The following is an 18,568-nucleotide window of genomic DNA, read 5'->3' as shown; positions in this document are numbered from 1 at the left end:
TTCACTGGGCCTAACTAGAGTTTACCTGTGTTTTGCTCCACCTAACTAGTCGTGCCCATAAACTATCTCTGCATCCTTTATTGAATTATGTGAGTGTTACAACTTCTAATATTGACTGATGTTCCGGAAATGCCCAAGGGACGCAAAGCTCTTTGAAGGAGTAGCTAATCCATTTCCCTTTAGGATAAGTTTTTCTACTATTCCTTTGATTAGATTCTATTCTTCTTGCAATATGTGACCGTATCTTTTTCTAAAATATTTCTTGGAAACAAAAAAAAAAAAATACTAATAAAATGAAGAGTAAGATATTATTTCAGGGACCTTTCAAACGGATATAGCCCGCCGGGCAGAGACAGTTCTTGTTCATGTCGCTGGAACAATATTCCATGTTTATTCATCAAACAGACACACAAAAAAAGATATGTAATCTTTGCAAGAATAATATTTTTTAAAAAGTAAACTCAGCGTCAAATACTAAGAATACATTTGGATAGAATTTTATTTTACTCTCATTTTTTCTTTTTTTACTTCAATTATATTTAGTTTTATTCTCATCTTTGTTTATTTTACCTTAATAAAAAATAATAATAATAAAATGAACCTTGCTTAACAGAAAATTATGCAAATATTTTCAATATTGGGAGATTTCTTATTATTAAATTCGCCATAACGTAAGATATACATATGTGGAATAATTCTACAAAAGAAACAATTCAAGATACCCATCACTTTCAATGACTTCAATTATGTTTGATTTTATCTATATATATAAAAATGAATGTGTGTCTGTTTGTTTGTTTGTACTCGATAGATTCAAAAACCATACATCCAATCGCCGTGAGAGTTTGGGAAATTATTAGGTATATCCCCGGGAAGGTTTTTGCAAATTTTTTTAAAAATCAGAGTTGGGGTTCTAGGTGCACTCGAATAAATATCCCAAAAATATCAAAATAACATTTAATTAGTAATATTTGTTGAAAGTGTAACCATGAAAACCATGAAAAACAGTTTTTTGCAATTATTAATACGAGAATAAATTATACCGAAGATGGTGGAAAATCCATTAAACTAAAAGTACTCAACAATACTATTGACGTTGATAATCGTTGGGTAGTACCATATTCTCCATTACTACTAAAAACGTATAACGCGCACATAAATGTTGGGTACTGCAATTCAGTGAAAGCTAGAAAATATATTTGCAAATAAGTGAACAAAGGAAGCGATATGGGAGTGTTTAGAGTGGAAAATACAACTGCATCTAAGGATGAAGTCATCCAATATCAACTGGGACGCTTCATAAGTAGCAATGAGGCTGTATGGCGTATTACCTGAATATCATTTTCCATTCATGAACGATATTCAACGGTTGTTCATTTAGCAGTACATCTTGAAAATGGACAGCGTGTGTATTTTACATCAGAAAATGTACGTGCAAGAGCAATGTCACCACCGCCAACAACATTAACTGAATTTTTCACATTATGTAGAAATGATACCTTTGCAAGGACACTACTGTACTCTGAAGTAGGGATAATTTTATTGTTAATTTTCATTTCGATGTATTGTATACATTTGGTCATTAATAAATTATGTTTCAGGTATCAAAACTGCCTTTTTGTTCAAACACAGCAACGTGTGAACGGGTACAGCTAGTTTAATATAAAACTAGACCAATAAAACTATGAATATCTTTAAATTACCTTCGTTTCTCATTGTAAGGAAAATATTATTTGTTATTTAATATAAATGATGTTAAAAGATTATTTGAGCCATGTTTGTTATTATAATTTCTAATATTTAAATTTTATTTGTATGTTCTCTTATCTCTCAAAGGGAGTATGTAAAGATATTAATTTTCATATTCGGAAATACTCGTTTTCATTTTGTTTTAGTCAACATAATACAGATACCAAAAATTCAGCCTATGACAACGTAAGAACGGGTACCACCATAGAGTACTAGGTAAATAAAAAGTTTAAAGATAATGAAAAAAATTTTGATTGAATTGAAGATGTAAAAAGTAGTATGATGCTATTTTATTGTTATAATTACCGAAGCCGTTGAAATTTCTCAACTCAATACATCAATTGTTGAGACCAACGCTCGAACCTAGAATTTTTGTTCAGCTGAAGGAGACCTTTAACTAAACTCCAATTTGTTGTACCCTTGTTGCACTTTTTCAAACAAAATACCTGGCCAGCTTCGAAAATCTATTAACCTTGAAATACTTAAAGTAGTTAGTTAGAGAGCCACTAGAATGCGGTAAGAACCTGTTTTAAGCATGAAGTTCTATTATTATCATTAACTTAGAGATTTCCAGTTGCTACAGAGATTTCTAATATATTTAAAACTAAATAAAAAATTCAACTTTAATTAAAAAAAGGAAATGAAAATTCATGAAATCTGTATTTTAAGTATTCAAAACGATTTAATTTAAAAATGGTAAGAAAATTAAGAAATATCCAGTTCTAATGGTTCACTCTATTTTTGTTTCATTTATTTTCTTAAATTCTGCTTTTAACTTTTAAGTACATTTGCATAGAAATCCCTTAAAAATACGTAATTGACGACCTTAATTTTATCAGAAGCTATATGTTTTGATTAAATTTACTTATAATCCCACCACTTCAAATGGAACATTAAAATTAAATTGTAAACCAATTTAATTTCCCTCTCATTCCCTCTGTTACCCCAAACGAAATACCATTCACTGCCTTGTGTCATCCAGTTTATAAAGCAATGTAAAGTTAAAGAGCATGAATTTAACTAAATACTTAATTAATGCAAATCCTTTGGGCACTTTTTCCCTGCAATGTGGGTTTATCTCCATTCCCAACCAAGAATATTCCAAAGAATAACGTCTCTTGTAGAAGGGAAAGGATTAAACAATTCCTGCTAAGTGGTTCCGTCTAAGGATGAGAGTGCGATAGAAAGATATATTTATAGATAGAGAGAGAGTGAGATGGGAAAGAGAGAGAGAGATAAAAGAGAACCTAATGTTTAGATTAGTTAAAAATAATACAACTTCCGCCATAACTAAAAGTCTAGCCCTAAACTCTTAATTATTTTAAACAAAAACCGTCCATTTCTTACAAGATCAAGAGAAGTTTCCACTAGCCTTCGTAACTAAATGATCTATTCTGGCCGCAGAATACCAAAAATCTTAGTCGACTAAAAAATTGTAATTTATATCATTTATACAGTTAACTTTCCTCTACATTTCGTAAAGAATTCATGGAAATTGTATTAATACGAAAAGAGATATATTCGTTTGAAAATTGAACGGAAACCTTTAATTTGAATGAAAACTGAGGCAGTGCAGTTAAAAAGAGTAAAAAAAAACCAGTTTTTCTCTTCCACATGGCAGAGCTTTCATCTGGGAGATGAATAACGCCACCCTATGAAGATGTTTTCTGAACCTGCTAGGATACCAGCCACAAAGAACTAACTTGAGGTTCTCTACATCCTGATTTTTACATAGATCAGGCATAGGTTTTTTTGACTGTGATTGATTCCTTTAATGGTCTTCCAAGATTAATCGTGCTTCCTTCAAAACTTGAAGAGCAATACACACGGTGTTTGTGGTAACATTAAGGAGGTTATGGACCAGCGAAAGGAGGAGATAGTTCATTTCCTGGCCATCTGCTCGTTACTCTACTACTCCTTAGTTCTTCTGAGAAACGCATTATTATGCAAAAGAAGATGAACCCCTTTTCTAAATTAATAGAAACTTATTTTTTAATAATAAATGCATTACGTAGCATAGATAGGTCCTCAATTCGTACAATTATTTAAAAAAAAATTTTTTTGTGCATTAATTTTTGGAGAGTTGATATTGCAACATTTCGTAGTTTATTAGTTCATTTATTGCATTCATATGTAATAAAAATAAACCGAAATTGATCGGTTTATCGATATACATAACTACTTTATCTTGAAAAAAATGAAACGTCTTAGAATAAAACATTAGACATGATGAGAGATGTACATGTGGTTACATCTTCTCTTAAACGAAAAATAATAACAAGAAGCCGAAAAAAAGTGACATATAAAGTAACTAAAAATGCCGATCAGTCTATACTGAAATTTACGATTATCAGAAATGTTCAATGTAAGAGCTATAAAGTTATAGGACATAAAAAAGGTCCAAATACTGTTATTTACCTTTAGAAACTATATATATGGGTATTTAATGAGTGTAATAAAAAATACATAAAATCAAGGAAAGGAACGACCAGAATAAAGGTAATAACAAAGAAGATAGATAAAGATGGCGCTGTTGTATGAAACCCTTAAAATGGGAGATATACGTATATCTCCTTAACAAAAACTTACAGTTTAAATCAGCGTGTACCCAAAATTTCATCAATACTTCATTGACATCATTTAAGTAATTTTAATGCATTAAATTTTCTAGAATTTATTAGATGTCACAGACCGTTAAGCTGGCCTCTTCATTCGTAACAATTTATTTTTTTGTAAATAGAAATAAATTATATATATTACATCTTTATAAATAAATAGATCCTTTATTTTGATCCTATTCCAAATTATTCTTCAGATTTATCTTCATTCTGAGTAATCATTACACACTTGCACATTAAAATCAAAATAGACAAAGATAGAGATGGTTAATTTGAATCACGGAGTTAAACCAAAATTTGAATTTTCAATTCGACTTACAGAAGTAAGACATTGTTGGTAAGACATTAATAACAAAAAAAATTATTTACCAATAATTATTCATTTCTAAATTGAGTACTTTTAGTAAAATACTTTAATAATTAGCTGTTCTAAAACAGCTAATTGTGTTTTCAAATTAATTGAATTTTCAAACGTTCATATCTCTTTTTGTATTGTGCACAGGGCTGGATTTTCCTACAGGCTAACTAGGCTTCAGCCTAGGGCCTCAAGATCAACAGGGGCCTACATTCAAATTGTTAGCAAAGTTAAAATTACACTATTCTAAAAACAGTAATAACAACATGTTTCATTTAACATATTTATCTATATATCGCAGTACTGATATATTTTATTATCTCTCTTGTAATTTACAAACTTAAAAATGGGAGGTTAAAGGGCCTCATAAGTGGAATAGCCTAGGGCCTCTTTTCATCTAAATCCGGCCCTGATTGTACAGATTTCAATGAATTCTTTACCGAATTGTAGAGAAAAAGTTAGCTCTCGAACTTGAAACATTGAAGCCATCTAACGTACATTAAATCACAAATAAGAACTCGAGAATTTTCAGCGAGAACAAGAAGTTGTAAGTGACCAAACCAGATTTTCTAAGTTTAATTAGATCGTTGCGGAAGGATATGACGATAATTGACTGTTTGCCAAGTTTGGATAACTATGGATTCAACTTAAGTTGTTTCGAGCTGGAAAAGCTTGTCAATACATGAATTGATGTGTGTACAATCATGATTCAACTTTTTGTATACATCGTCGAGAAGAGGATCACTAGAACGGAACACAAAAAGAAAAAAAATAAATAAATAAAGAAAAAAGAAAAAGTATGTTGGAAAAATAAAAGGGGAAAAAAGAATAAGTGGGAGGTAAAGGGGATGAGAATTTTCCAATCTCCTGGGGATTTTCCTTTCTCTTTTCTCATCGTCCACCATTTCTCTTTCTCTCGCCCTGTCTAAACTATATATGTATACATCTGAATAGTAGATCCATTGAGCGTGCCATCTTTCTTGGCAGTTCTTATCTGTCTCCGACAAACATTCTTTCCAAGTTTGGCATTTATTTTATACCACTAGTACACAAAGGGAATTGTAATGTCGGTTAGTTACATGTACGTATAGACAGTTTGGTAATTATTAGTTTGGTATTGTTCCAACTAATAGTTATACAGATTTATTTACAAAGTTTAGTTAAATTCATGATCAAATTTACAAAAAATACTTTAAATGTCATAAATACTGATATTTATGAACTTTTTTCTGGATAAAATGCCAATTTCTTTGCATGAAAATTCAGACAAAAAAATGTTAAAGCTCTTTCCCCAAAATATTTTTAAAGGGAGAGCTATTTTTAATTATAAAACTAGCTTTGGCTAGTTGCAGGTGGTTCAATTACCATTAAAGCAATTGGTATTATAAAACCAATATTTTTGGTAACTTAATATAAATGAGAAGTTAAAAGATTAAGAAAATCAGCCACTTAAAATGACAACTGAAGGCAACATAGAACTACCCCGAAGTATTGTGATTAGATTTGTCTTGGATAAAGTGAAGATTACAAAGCTGAATAACTACCGATAACCAGAGTTTCTTAAATCTAATGGCGAAGAAAACAGAGAGAGAGAGAGAGACGGTTATTGTTATAGCTTCTTCTTGCTTACAAGAACTAAAAGACGAAGGTTGGATTTAGAACAGCGTTGTGGCTACAGTAAAGCAAACAAGCGTGGCAGAAGAATTTATTTGTGGAAACAGAGAATTAGTCTTCTTTTAGAGCACGTGAATAATTCAAGAGCTGAATACACCAGCTCAGTTTACAGAGAATTACAGAAGTATCGCATTCTGTCTGGCTTCCCCAGTAAAGAAATACCCCGGTCTCCGTCCAATTATCTTGTTCTCATATTTTAATCTATGATGTAGCGAGAAGAGATGTTCTCTATTTCTATCTTCTACAAACATTTAACCTTTACTTAAATGAAATTCATGTCTCAGGGTAGAATCATTTTAAAAAGAAGCAAACCATTTTTTTGTTCAGTTTTTCCATTGAATGTATTTTTCAAATTTTATTGTCTATAATTGTTATATTAAAATACAAATTTATTGTAAGAGCAATTATTGAGATGGTCTCAAATTTTTGAAAAAAACGTTTTCACAGAAAATGAATATTTTTGAGATTCTCAAACAAGAAAAGAATATCCTCATAAAAGAACCAAATCTCAAAAAGGCAGGCCGCTCAAAATTAGTATTTTGTTCGGTAAATTTCCCATTTCTTTGTTTTGCCCGACTAATTTTCCTCTGTTAAAAACCTTGGTATCACTTTTGATCAAAATCTATCTTGGAAAAACCATGTTTCCCAAATCTCTCGTCGTTCCATCCACATCATGAAGTAGTTTAATAGTTCCCGTCACCTTTTTCCAATTAAGACCCGGCAACTCCTAGTTTCCTCTCTTATATTCCCCCATTTCGACTATGGCGGTCTTTCTGGTGATATTGAAGCTAAGCTCAAGTGCCTCATGAAGTGCTTCATAAGATTTATTTTCAGCATTTCCAGAGACTCTCGCATTTCGCACTGCTACGTTGAGTTGAAGTGGCTTTTTCCTGTCTATCGCCGCCAATATTTTTTGGCTTCTTTACTTTTTCAAGTCATCCAGTCTCAAAGGCCTTCCTATATTTTTCAACTCCTTAAGTTTAAATCCTCCATCCATTCCCGTAACACTAGATCTCGCTCATCTGATCTCTATATTTCCTCTCACCGTACCTCATCCTTTGACAATTCCTTCCTAATACTTGCTACCTCTCTCTGGAACTCCTTGCCATCATCTGTCAGCTATGCTCCTACCCTATCCATCTTTAAATCCCTTCTATTCAGTTATCTCCTTTCTATTCAGCTTCCTCCGAAATTCTAATTGTTTTAATTTATTTCCTTAATTTCTGCTGTTATTTTTATTTTCACTTTTTGTAAATACTTATTTATTTATTTATTTTCTGTTTAATCAAAGGCCAAACTATTAAGGCCTCTATTTGTACCTGCATTTATTCTTAGGGGACAATTATCCCAGAATAATAAATTTCTTTTCTATTTCTATTTCTAATATTACTGGGAATTTACTGGCGATCATTATTTTTTTCTTGTCCTGTTTTACAGGCTTTTATCGAAAATGGCTTCTATTTAAAGAATACAGAGCAACTGTATTCATGTATTGTTTGGTACACTTTTTAAAGAAATACTTGGAAAGTTTAAGAGCCGAGAGATATCTCGCGATCTTGAAGGCAGTCCGGAAAAGTGACTCATGGAGGAAAGCCTTTTAGTTTTAAGGGAGAGAGGTGGGGATGGAAGGACAAAAGGCATTTCAATAATAAAAACAATAAATCTTCTTGAATATAACTTGTAAGTTCTCTAGAAAAAATAACTTTTAAAGCTTTACTCTAATGTGCCAAATTTTTAAAGAAAAAAAACAACAAATGAATGGTGAGGTTTCATAAATGAATAAAATAATATGTATTTCTTTTATAGCGAGATTTACAGTATCCACCCAAAAAACAAACATCATGGTCTAAATGTTTGAAAGAAAAACATGGTTACAGAATAGTGCCCTGCAATTGGTATTATCCAGAATATATATTTTAGAAAACCATCAATACAGCGAGACATTGTCAAGTTATTGACAAAATATACCGGAAATTACGCCAGCAGGAAGTGAACGATGTTATTATAACGCCCGTCCATACTTTTCTACCAACAAATATTGAATAAGTTGAAAGTTTCTAAGTTCAGCCTTATCCACCATACTTCTCAGATCACTTGGCAATAGGATTATCATATTCTATTTTTAAGGAACTTTCTTCCTCATAGAATCTTCATCATTGGGGACCAGGATAAATTCGCATTCGTCGAATTCCTCGGATCAGTGAAACGATTAAAAAAAAGAAAAGAAACATATTCATTAAAAAATGTACTGATGCTAATTATTTCGTTTAACTTAAATCGATTTTTACATTTTAAAAATATAACTTAGACAACCGTAATAACTTTTAACTATTTATTACTAAAAGTAACATTAGTAAAGAAAAATTGCAACCTAAATAATAAATATATTCTACATGTTCTTTATTATTTATTATATAGAGGAGGTAATTACACATATTTGGCTGAATATAACCGGTAGTTACACAGCCAGTTTGATAAGAGAGTAGTAAATGTGAAACCATTCCGGAAGGTGGTAAGTATTCCAAGTAATTTGGTCTGGTAGTCGTAGGAGCCGCAGAACGTGGTCATAAAGATGATATATTGGTTGCAGAGTTACTCGTCCCGCTAACTCCACCACACTAACAACTACCAGGCTGTTTCAAGAGCGTACCAGTACTAAAGCAGTGGGAAAATGTGAGGTGTTACTCACTAGCGGGGAAAAAACGAACTATTTACGATATTTGATGTTATTAAAAAAAAAATGAAAAAAGAAATGAAAGAAAGACAATTTTAATGTAGAACATAACTTTTTATAACTTTAATATTTGTTCAGAAAAGTTTTCCAGTTTAAAATGAAAGTATAAAACAATTGGAAAGTTAGAGAAATGTAAATCTCGCGAGAAAACCATCAACTTTCTCTTACACTAACTAACTAGTGTTTTGTAATTATAATTGGCAAATATTTTTTTCTGTACATTATGAGCAATTCTTGTACTTTTGGTACGATAGCATGACTGAAAATATGAGGCCGACGTATACGCAGAGTTATATGTATAGACAGAGCGCTGCTTACGGCTAAGAGTTGAGGAGGAAAGAAAAGGTGGCGGTTAAAAGAGCTGAATTCTGGTGGAACTTCCAACGACTGAGTCAAGCGAAGATCAGTAAGGGTACTTACAACCAAAAAGTATCTGAAGGATGTACCGATCTGTACAGAAATGGACTATCCAAGCTGTCGAATTATTCTAACGGAGCGTTGACAACTAGAAGAAGAAGGCCCTAGAGTTAAGGTACATGCAGATCCTGCGGGAGGAAAATGGAGGAGATTCGAAAAGATTTCCAGTGGAGCCTAAGGAACATTCCTGAATGTTGGCTAAAGTTTCTCTTAATGGAATTCTTCCAGATCCTAAGGTTTCTCGAATATCTCAAATTGGATGGATGATGTTAAGGCGAGTAATCTCTTCAGACCAGTGCACAACAGATCAACTTTGGCCCCAATGTATTATACCCAGAAAACTTCTAAAATTTAATCTTCCATATCTCAAGAACTTTTAACACTAAAAAATTGTTATTTATATCAGTTATACAGTTAACTTTCCTCTACATTTCGTAAAGAATTCATGGAAATTGTATTAATACGAAAAGAGATATATTCGTTTGAAAATTGAACGGAAACCTTTAATTTGAATGAAAACTTCCAAAATTTAATAACCTTCCATATATCAATAACCATTATCACTAAAAAATTGCAATTTATACCAATTATACAGCTAACTTTTCTCTACTATTCGGTAAATAATTCATTGAAATTTGATAAATACGAAAAGAGATGTATAAGTTTGAAATTTGAACGAATTTGAAAACTTTCAAAATTTAACATCTCATTAACTTTATACTTAACTATATCCCTAACTAAAACTTACATTTTAAAAAGTTACGTACAATCTTTGATTGACCCTTATACCTTCAACTGGAGAGATCTATTTAAGTGCTCTTATATAGTTGCGGTTTACCAAGAATTCTCATAAACAATTTTTGTGAGAAAATATTTTGAATAAAATAGGAAGATATTTGAACGAAAATAACAAAATTAAACTGCGAATACAGTACTTCCTCTTAAGGGAAGTATGAAAAATTAAACTGCGATTACAGTACTTCTCCCTAAAAGGCAAAGAAAACTTAATCTTCAAATACGCACAATTGCAATATTTCTTTTGAGAGTATAAGGTGTAAGAGTTTTATGGTAGTTTAGAGTCTCGCTATGAAACTTTAATCACTTCTTCGTGCTAAATTTTATTAAAATCGAACTAAGCTTTACTGAAATATTAGTAATATTAGTTTTAGCGAGGGCCTTACTTCCTTGGGGCAAAATCCCCTCCTTAAGAAGCATAGCGTCGAGACTTCTAAAATGCAAAGCTATAAAAAATTTCGATTTAAATTACACTTCATTCATGAAAATCGGTTGACGCGTTTAGGCGCTACGTTGTTTACAAAAAAGGTAACAACAACAACAACAACAAGAAGAAGACCAATTTTTGAGAATGCTGTTTTTGCTCATTGTCAGCAACGTTTTTCTCGAAACCTATTAGATCTGGGTTGTTGCAAAAAAATTACTGTTATAAAGAAGGATTTACTCAATATTTTAAAGAAAATTTGGGAATTTTATCTTTTATAGAAAAAAAAGGAAAAAAAATTATCAAAGTTGGGTGTTTTTCAGCGTTACGCTGTTTCAGGAACTTTTTGACGTTCAACCCTTATACAACTGTTCTTCCCTACAGTTTAATAAGTACTTGAATATTGAATATTATATGAGAAAGCAATATTTTGACGACTTAAAATGGAAGAGTCTATTTAAGCATTCATCGCTCTGACAGAAGCTTTCCTTAATTAAATAACTTGTGGAGAAGCTCTGTGAATTTATAACATTAGTAGACCGTTGATTTTCAAACTTTTTTTTTGAATTTTCACATTTTTGATGTTTTCAACATTCAACTAATTAGGATTGTATAAAAGAGACTCATGTTTTTATGAAAAGTCTGCAAATTATGCCAATTTGTGGATACGTGCTAAACATATGCAAAGCGATAATATTCAGTTACAAGTTACCAATTAATGGCTCCCGCCATATGATTAAAGCTCCATCATAACACATTTACTGCTATCCATGCTCCCTAATTAGAATGATGTATTTGAGGCCTAGGAATGGTAAAATTGGTATCTTCTTTCTGAATCGCTCACGAGTTCAGACTTCTAGTGAATTAATTTAACGGCTTAATGTTTACAAATTAGTGGCTTGTCTTCTATCATTATACTACGAAGTGGCTATATTTCAATGTCATATTACATCGTTCTTGCCCAAATTATAGCACATTTGTTTACTGAATAATCCATATTATTTACTTACTATATTCTTGAGTAAGAAATGATTAAGGGAAGAAAAACAATTGTATTAACCAAAGTTAATAAATAGACGTTTTACTCATTGCAGCCGACACTGAGTTCGGTCCTGAAGAGTAAAACCGACTATTTCAGTACTCTGATTAGTCCTATTGAGTCCTGTGACCAGTACGCTGCACCTTCAAGACAGTAGAGGAACTTTTTTTTTTTTTGAATTATTGGGAAAGAAAAAAGTTATTTATAACATCTTGGTCCTTGTAATGATTACGGCAATTTCCGGCCCAGAAATAATACAGAACTTGAACCCTTTTATAAGGTCTGAGCTCATGGCAGCGTTCGAATTGGAACATCACTTTAAAAAATGTAAGGAAAGCTCCGTAGGAAGTTCCTTCACAGGTTTTGTACTTAAAGGAAACCCACCGGGACGGAGAAAGGTGATGTTCGACGACTGAATGATGGTTAAGGATGATGACTTTAGAGGTTGCGACAGAGAAAAAAGAATAACGGAGAACTTGAACTGACAGACAAAACATTAGACATTTAATCATATTTGAAGTGGCTAATATGAGAATGTTTTGTCCATCGTTAATTACGTGCGTGTTGTGTTCTAAAGAATTAATTTATATCTATATTTGTCTGATGAAAGAGTAGGGAAACATTATGACGTCTGTGTCTCTACACAGAACAGAAGAATAAATTTCTGATAATGGATGATAATCTGAAGCCGGTCAGAAATATAAAAATAATAATATGTAATAATAAAACAATACAAAAAATAAAATCAATGATATTGCCTGGTACTGTAGTCTAGACATGTAGACGATTCTACAGATGGTTATACTATACACACATTACACCCATGTGTTTAGTTCAAAGAATAGTATACTTTGTGTTCACTGTTCTTCCAATTGAAGCTGTAATTTACGGGGCGTATTTTGTAATACTAACAACAGCCCTGTAATACCGTAATTTATTTTATATTAATATTTAGAAAAAATTAATTCCAGTTAATAGAGTTTATTTTATAGCAGTCTATAAATAATAATAGATTTTTCATTTAAAAGTCTTGTAAATTATTTGGATTAGTATTTAATATAGAAAATCTTAACACTTTCTTGTTGTTTTTGAAGTGATCACGAAAACTAAAATGAAACTTCGTGTCTAATTGCCACAGAAAATGGCGAAGTGAAGCGTGATCAAGAGATTTTCTAGGAAAAAAAGCAATAAGAAATATATTTCCTTAAGGAAAAAGGAAAAGTTGAATAAATGAAATAAATTTTTTGACGTGTGACCAGCAGTTTTTCTCTGAAATATTCCCTTAACCCTCTGTTAATGACTGTGCAGAAATATCGGCTCTCAAAGTTTCAAGGTAAACTGTAGGGTTCGACTTATACTGGGAGGGATATCTCTATTTTGAAGGGTAATTGAAACAAGACACTTCTTATTTGAAAAAGAACAAGTAACAACTTTATTCAGGTTCATTTAGTCTAAGCATCGAAGTCGAATACCAAATCTTCTGTATAGAGTTAGACGGCTTGCTTCTGGGGTTCAATGAATAAAAAGAAAACTCCACTATTTCAGGGGCTCGTTTCCTTGGGAAATATAACGCCTTGGTCTACTAGTCTACTTGGACTAACAACTTGCGCTTATTGTTAGTCTATCTGTCTATGTAGTTGGACAGCACAAATAGCATCTACCAGAGAGCTAGTTAGGCTGTTTTTTTTATCAAACCAGTTCTGCTTTCTCTTGGTTAAATGGGGAGCAGGCGCCCCTCCAATCTTTAATTACTTTAAATGAATCGGGGATAAATGGGAGAATTTTTTGATGATATGCTCCTCTCACTTACTCAACATTCTGAAAAAAAGTTTTTCTCCTCTCATATTCCGAAATCTTAAGAGATAAAAAATAAATCACATAATCAATTTAATTAAATAGTAAATATTACTAGTTTTTAATTCTAATAATCGAACTAAAAATTATTAACTTGATAAGCAATTAAAACTGAGAAACTTCATTCAAATCTGATTTAATGGATAATTGTAAAAGTTCTATAAACAAACCAGCCATTTTTAAAGTTTAGTAAACAATATGATGTTTGGACAGCCAACCAATCATGAAGTAAAACAATGGTATATATTGTATGATTGGATGAACACCATTTCCAAACTAACCAACCAGGAATCAGCTATACATAAACAATTCAGACATTCAAATAGCTCATATATCAAGCTTTAATTGGCTCTAAAACGGAAATTAACCAAGGTCCTAACTATATATCAGTCTACGCTTTTCCAATAGTGAAGCCCAGTGACGAACAAATCTTTGAACAGTTATTTAAATGTATTTATTGCTTTTGGGAAATTTATCTTTTGGAATGATAATTGCATAGATTTTCCATTCATTAGTAAATCTCTGAAATCTGGTAAAGGGAATGCACTGCAATCTCGATGCATTTTAGAAATAGTGTTTTCACTGGGAAATGCATTTCTTTTTCTTTTCCCTAAGATTGAATATAGCGCCAGTCTTGCAGGTGGTCTTATGAGGTGTAGAGAATACCAAAAACTAAAATGGGATTATGGTATTCCGCCTTGGCAATGTATTGCATAATCTGATATTTAGCTGTCCCTAACTTTCTAGAGGATTTTGGTGGTTGGAGATGGTTTGAAAGAAACAACTACATTAAACAACCCCACAAAATGTTGGACTGTACTAACTAAGCGCTGGGCAAAACTTTTAACTTTTCCTCAGAACTAAGTTATGCGAGGCTTAAAAGGAATACTTTAAAATTATATGACTCGTCCAATTTAACCCAAATAAGCACATCTTTCAGAACAAGAAATATTACAAGAGTTCCATCGCTGTAACAGTTAGTGCTTTGATATTTAAGGAATTCTGTGAATGATGTTTTTTTTGCCTGGTCTTCAAAGATGATGAAAAAGAAATACTAAAGTAATGCCTACTTCTTAAGGGCGGACTTTACTTCCGACTACCACAATTTGGTGTTTAGATTTGTAGATGATAGATCTACCATTTTATTTAATGCTTGAACAGGTGTTTAATGAATAATAATAACGAAAAGTCTAACTCATTCCATTTGTAGGCAATGATTTGTGAAACATACTCGTATGGTATCGAAAAGAATGGCGACGTTACGTAGTGAAGGAGAGAGAAGACAACCTGAAGAAGAAGTGGGAGAAGCGAAGAGTTTTTGGTATGGTAAAAGGGTAGTACTGTTTGGAAATCTGGAGTGAGCAGAGTTTTTTGAAAAGTCAAATTGAACGCAAAGTGATCAAACAAAAGAGAGGACCCGAAGAATAGGACAATAGATGGATTGCAATCTATGGATTTGGTGTTGCAATTAATTGACTTCCATCCAGGTGATTATAAATAGAAGTTACTCGAGGGGGAAAAAAACCTAAATTTAAACGTTACAATGGCGATTTCCTGCAAGAGGATAGGCCCTCTTACATTGATCAATGCCAGCGTTGGCATTATGGCCGACACATATCGCCAACTTCTTGACAATAGCTGATCCTCTGCATCGATGATTTTTTTTTTTTTTTTAAATGCATGATACCAGCTGGGGGTTAACTTTTGGGAAATATCCATTAATCTGAAGCAATTATCCAAACAAGAGTTTGTTTTTCATGATGTCTGAAAATTTGACGAATCAGTGCACTTAACATTTAGCCTTTACTAACATTTAGCTTTTAACTTTGTAAAGATTTTGCGTTTGAATTTAAATTTATTTAGTTAAACGTTAAATTTGGATTGTTAAAATGTAAATAAATAAACAATTCATGTTCGTAATTACTGTAAGAATGGAGAGAATAATTTATACTAGCTATGATGACATATATACAGAGAGATTCACTGGCTATGTAGAGCATTGTATACACAAAATAATACAAATATAAACATGTAGAAACAGGCAAGAGTAGGGGGCACGCGTGTGTAGGTGTGCTGTTGCAATTAGAAACACAGTGTGAAATTGAAATTACTACTCCCAGCTACATCGTAAAGCAATGGAGGAGAAGTGGCTACTGTGGACCCACATGCCATCCATATGCTGTAACCATTTATATGTAAATTACTATATGACACAGTATGTAAGACTAAGGGGGAACGGACCTCCTCAGAAACCCCTTTTTAATTACCACAATCAAAATATTCACTTCACTAATAATCCATGCGCCATTAAAGATAAACTTTTAGAGGAATTTCTTTTTTCAAAAACGTTCATTTTGTTAAAAACCAGCGCAACATAGCAGTTTTAAGCAAAACGTCGATACAGTAGGAGCCAATTCATAGAATGTCCAGTCCCAATACTCTAAATTTATCCAATTTTTATCGATCTCGCTCTTTACAGCGAAGATTCCGAATGCCACTGAATTTTAGGCAATTTTAAGAGGGTATCTCGTAATGTCCTAGCCAAGCATAATAAAATCTCGCAATTATACAACTTTATGTATTATACGGAGGAGTGGTCGAAATTTCGGGAGGTGATTCAGCAGCTCAAATGCAACAAAAAATATTCTCTTCACTTTGGCCTGATTCTCAATAGTGTCCAAGATATTTGCATTTTTAACTTTTCCGACCATACACGCGTTTTTCACCATAAAAAGGGCCGTAACTTTTCTATCCTTTCTCCTACAGCAAATCTGCTTATTCCAAACGAAAGAGCATTAAATTTCCTATAAATTTGCTCAATACAGAGCCTCAAAACGATTCTTATAACAATGAAATTTTTACTTTAATGTCTAAAAAATTCGATCTCGATGATTTTTGTTAAAATTTTCAACTGCATTTTTTCAATGATTAATGAATCAAGAAGTCACATAATTTCAGAAAAAGTTGCGCATTTATTGAGCTTCAAGACCATATGGATTTTTTTGGTTTTTAATAAAACCCTACCCCGAACAGAGGGGTGTAAATGCAGAAAACTGGGATTTTGCGTAACCGACTTTTCACTACTAATTTACTCAAATGTCAATTTTTGGAGAAGGAACAAAAAGAAAAGTAACCATTTTAGTTTTTAACAATTATTATTTAATAAAACGGAACTAAAAAATAAAGTAGCAATAAAACGTAGAAGTCGACTATAATTGTTTGTGCAACTTATTTTAATGACATAATGGAAGTTTTCCTTGATTCATTAATCATTGAAAAAATGCAGTTGAAATATTTAACAAAAATCATTGAGAACGAATTTTTTAGACATTAAAGTAAAAATTTCATTGTTATAAGAAACGTTTTGAGGCTCTGGATTAAGCTCATTTATAGGAAATTTAATGCTCTTTCGTTTGGAATAAGCAGATTTGTTGTAGGATAAAGGGTAGAAAAGTTACGGCCGTTTTTATGGGTGAAAAACGCGAATATCGACGGAAAAGTTAAAAATGCAAATATCTTGGACACTATTGAGAATCGGGCCAAAGTGATGAGAATATTTTTTGTTGCATTTGAGCTACTGAATCACCTCCCGAAGTTTCGACCACTCCTCCGTATACACCCTGTATAGTAATTAAATTCCAACAAAATGTTTGCTTAACAGTTCTCAATTAGAATTACATGTTACATTAATTAGAATTAGAATGTTACAGCAGAAAGGGAAGGATTATAGAACTCTAAAATATGTAATTTCAAGGAATATGTAGCTTGCAAATCTTAAAGAAACTTTCAAGATAAATAACTCATCTTCTTACATCTTCAGGAATAAAACAAATTATTTTAATCTTTAGCTTACAAAGTTAAACTTGTTAACCGTATTTCAAGAAATTAGGATGCGATATCTTGAATTGAAAACTTGTTTTGTGGTTTATGTTTTACAAGAAATAAATCTTAACGGATATTTTAATTAAAACTTTCCAAAACTTGAAATTATATTTTCAGTATAAATATATATTCCATTATTTATTTATAATTTTAATTGAATATTTAAAACTTTCCCTTTTTTTTTTTGCACACCAATCAACATGTTTACATAACAGGAAGTGGGTTATCCAGTGAATTATTTAATTTAATACATTTATTTAGAGCAAGGTTGGCAATATTGCTCGGTTATAAATTTCCGATCGTGAAAAAAAGATGAAAACTGAATGGTTCCGCCACAGCATTGGAAAAAATATTAGATTTTTTTTTTCTCTTTTTTGACGGCCGAATCGGTTTTATGGTTCACTGAAGGCTCTTTCAGCCTATCATTATGATACATAGGTAGACGGAAATGACGACATAGCGAACTAACTGGGGCACACGCTCCACTCATCTCTTATTTTTACTTTTTTAGTGTTTTTATTTAATCTTTCCACACTGTCAGCATCGCCTAATTAAACATTATGTAATTAATGTCTTCTAGCAAATTAATAAATAGTCGAAACCCTAAAAAATAACAACGCAAGGTAAAATAAATCTTACAAGTTCTCATGAGTTGGTTTTTCTCACCACAATACAGATAAATTCGATTTTCAAAGGAGATCTTGAGGAGAAGACTTAGTAAGACAATAGTGAAATTGACCCTAGCCTTAGCCTACCCAGTAAAATTGTCACGCTACTAGTCAGAAACGACAATCTAGGTGAGTGCTGAACTTCATCTAACCCCAATTCAACCCAAATTATACCTGGTTTGAACCATATTTGAAATGTTTCAAATAAATGCGATTAGAATAGAATAGAAAAGCGGGACTGGACCTATGCCCCACAGCACCGCAGCCACAAGAGGTTCATGGTGTCCTCTTCTTTGGATCTAGTTGAGAAACCTCCCCTACTAAGGAGGTTGAAGAATACCCCTACTAGTTCTTTTTGC

At 32.2% G+C, this 18,568-nt stretch overlaps 1 protein-coding gene and 1 long non-coding RNA gene across 2 annotated transcripts in view; one reads left to right on the top strand and one right to left on the bottom strand.

Moving 5' to 3' along the window:
- Positions 1–18,568, bottom strand: part of LOC141451362 (rho-related GTP-binding protein RhoE-like) — a 285,880-nt gene that overhangs the window by 45,307 nt on the left and 222,005 nt on the right. The gene's annotated exons all lie outside the window — the stretch shown is intronic.
- Positions 2,222–5,126, top strand: LOC141451368 (uncharacterized). The gene is made up of 3 exons (XR_012456725.1): positions 2,222–2,445; positions 4,565–4,704; positions 4,870–5,126. It is a non-coding gene; the product is annotated as an uncharacterized lncRNA (long non-coding RNA).

The sequence above is a fragment of the Rhodnius prolixus genome, unplaced genomic scaffold (assembly GCF_049639745.1).
Source record: "Rhodnius prolixus isolate KJV_2025 unplaced genomic scaffold, Rpr scaffold_8, whole genome shotgun sequence".
NCBI lineage: Eukaryota > Metazoa > Arthropoda > Insecta > Hemiptera > Reduviidae > Rhodnius > Rhodnius prolixus.
The sequence above is the reverse complement of the archived record's forward strand: the minus strand, read 5'-3'. Positions and strand labels throughout refer to the sequence as shown.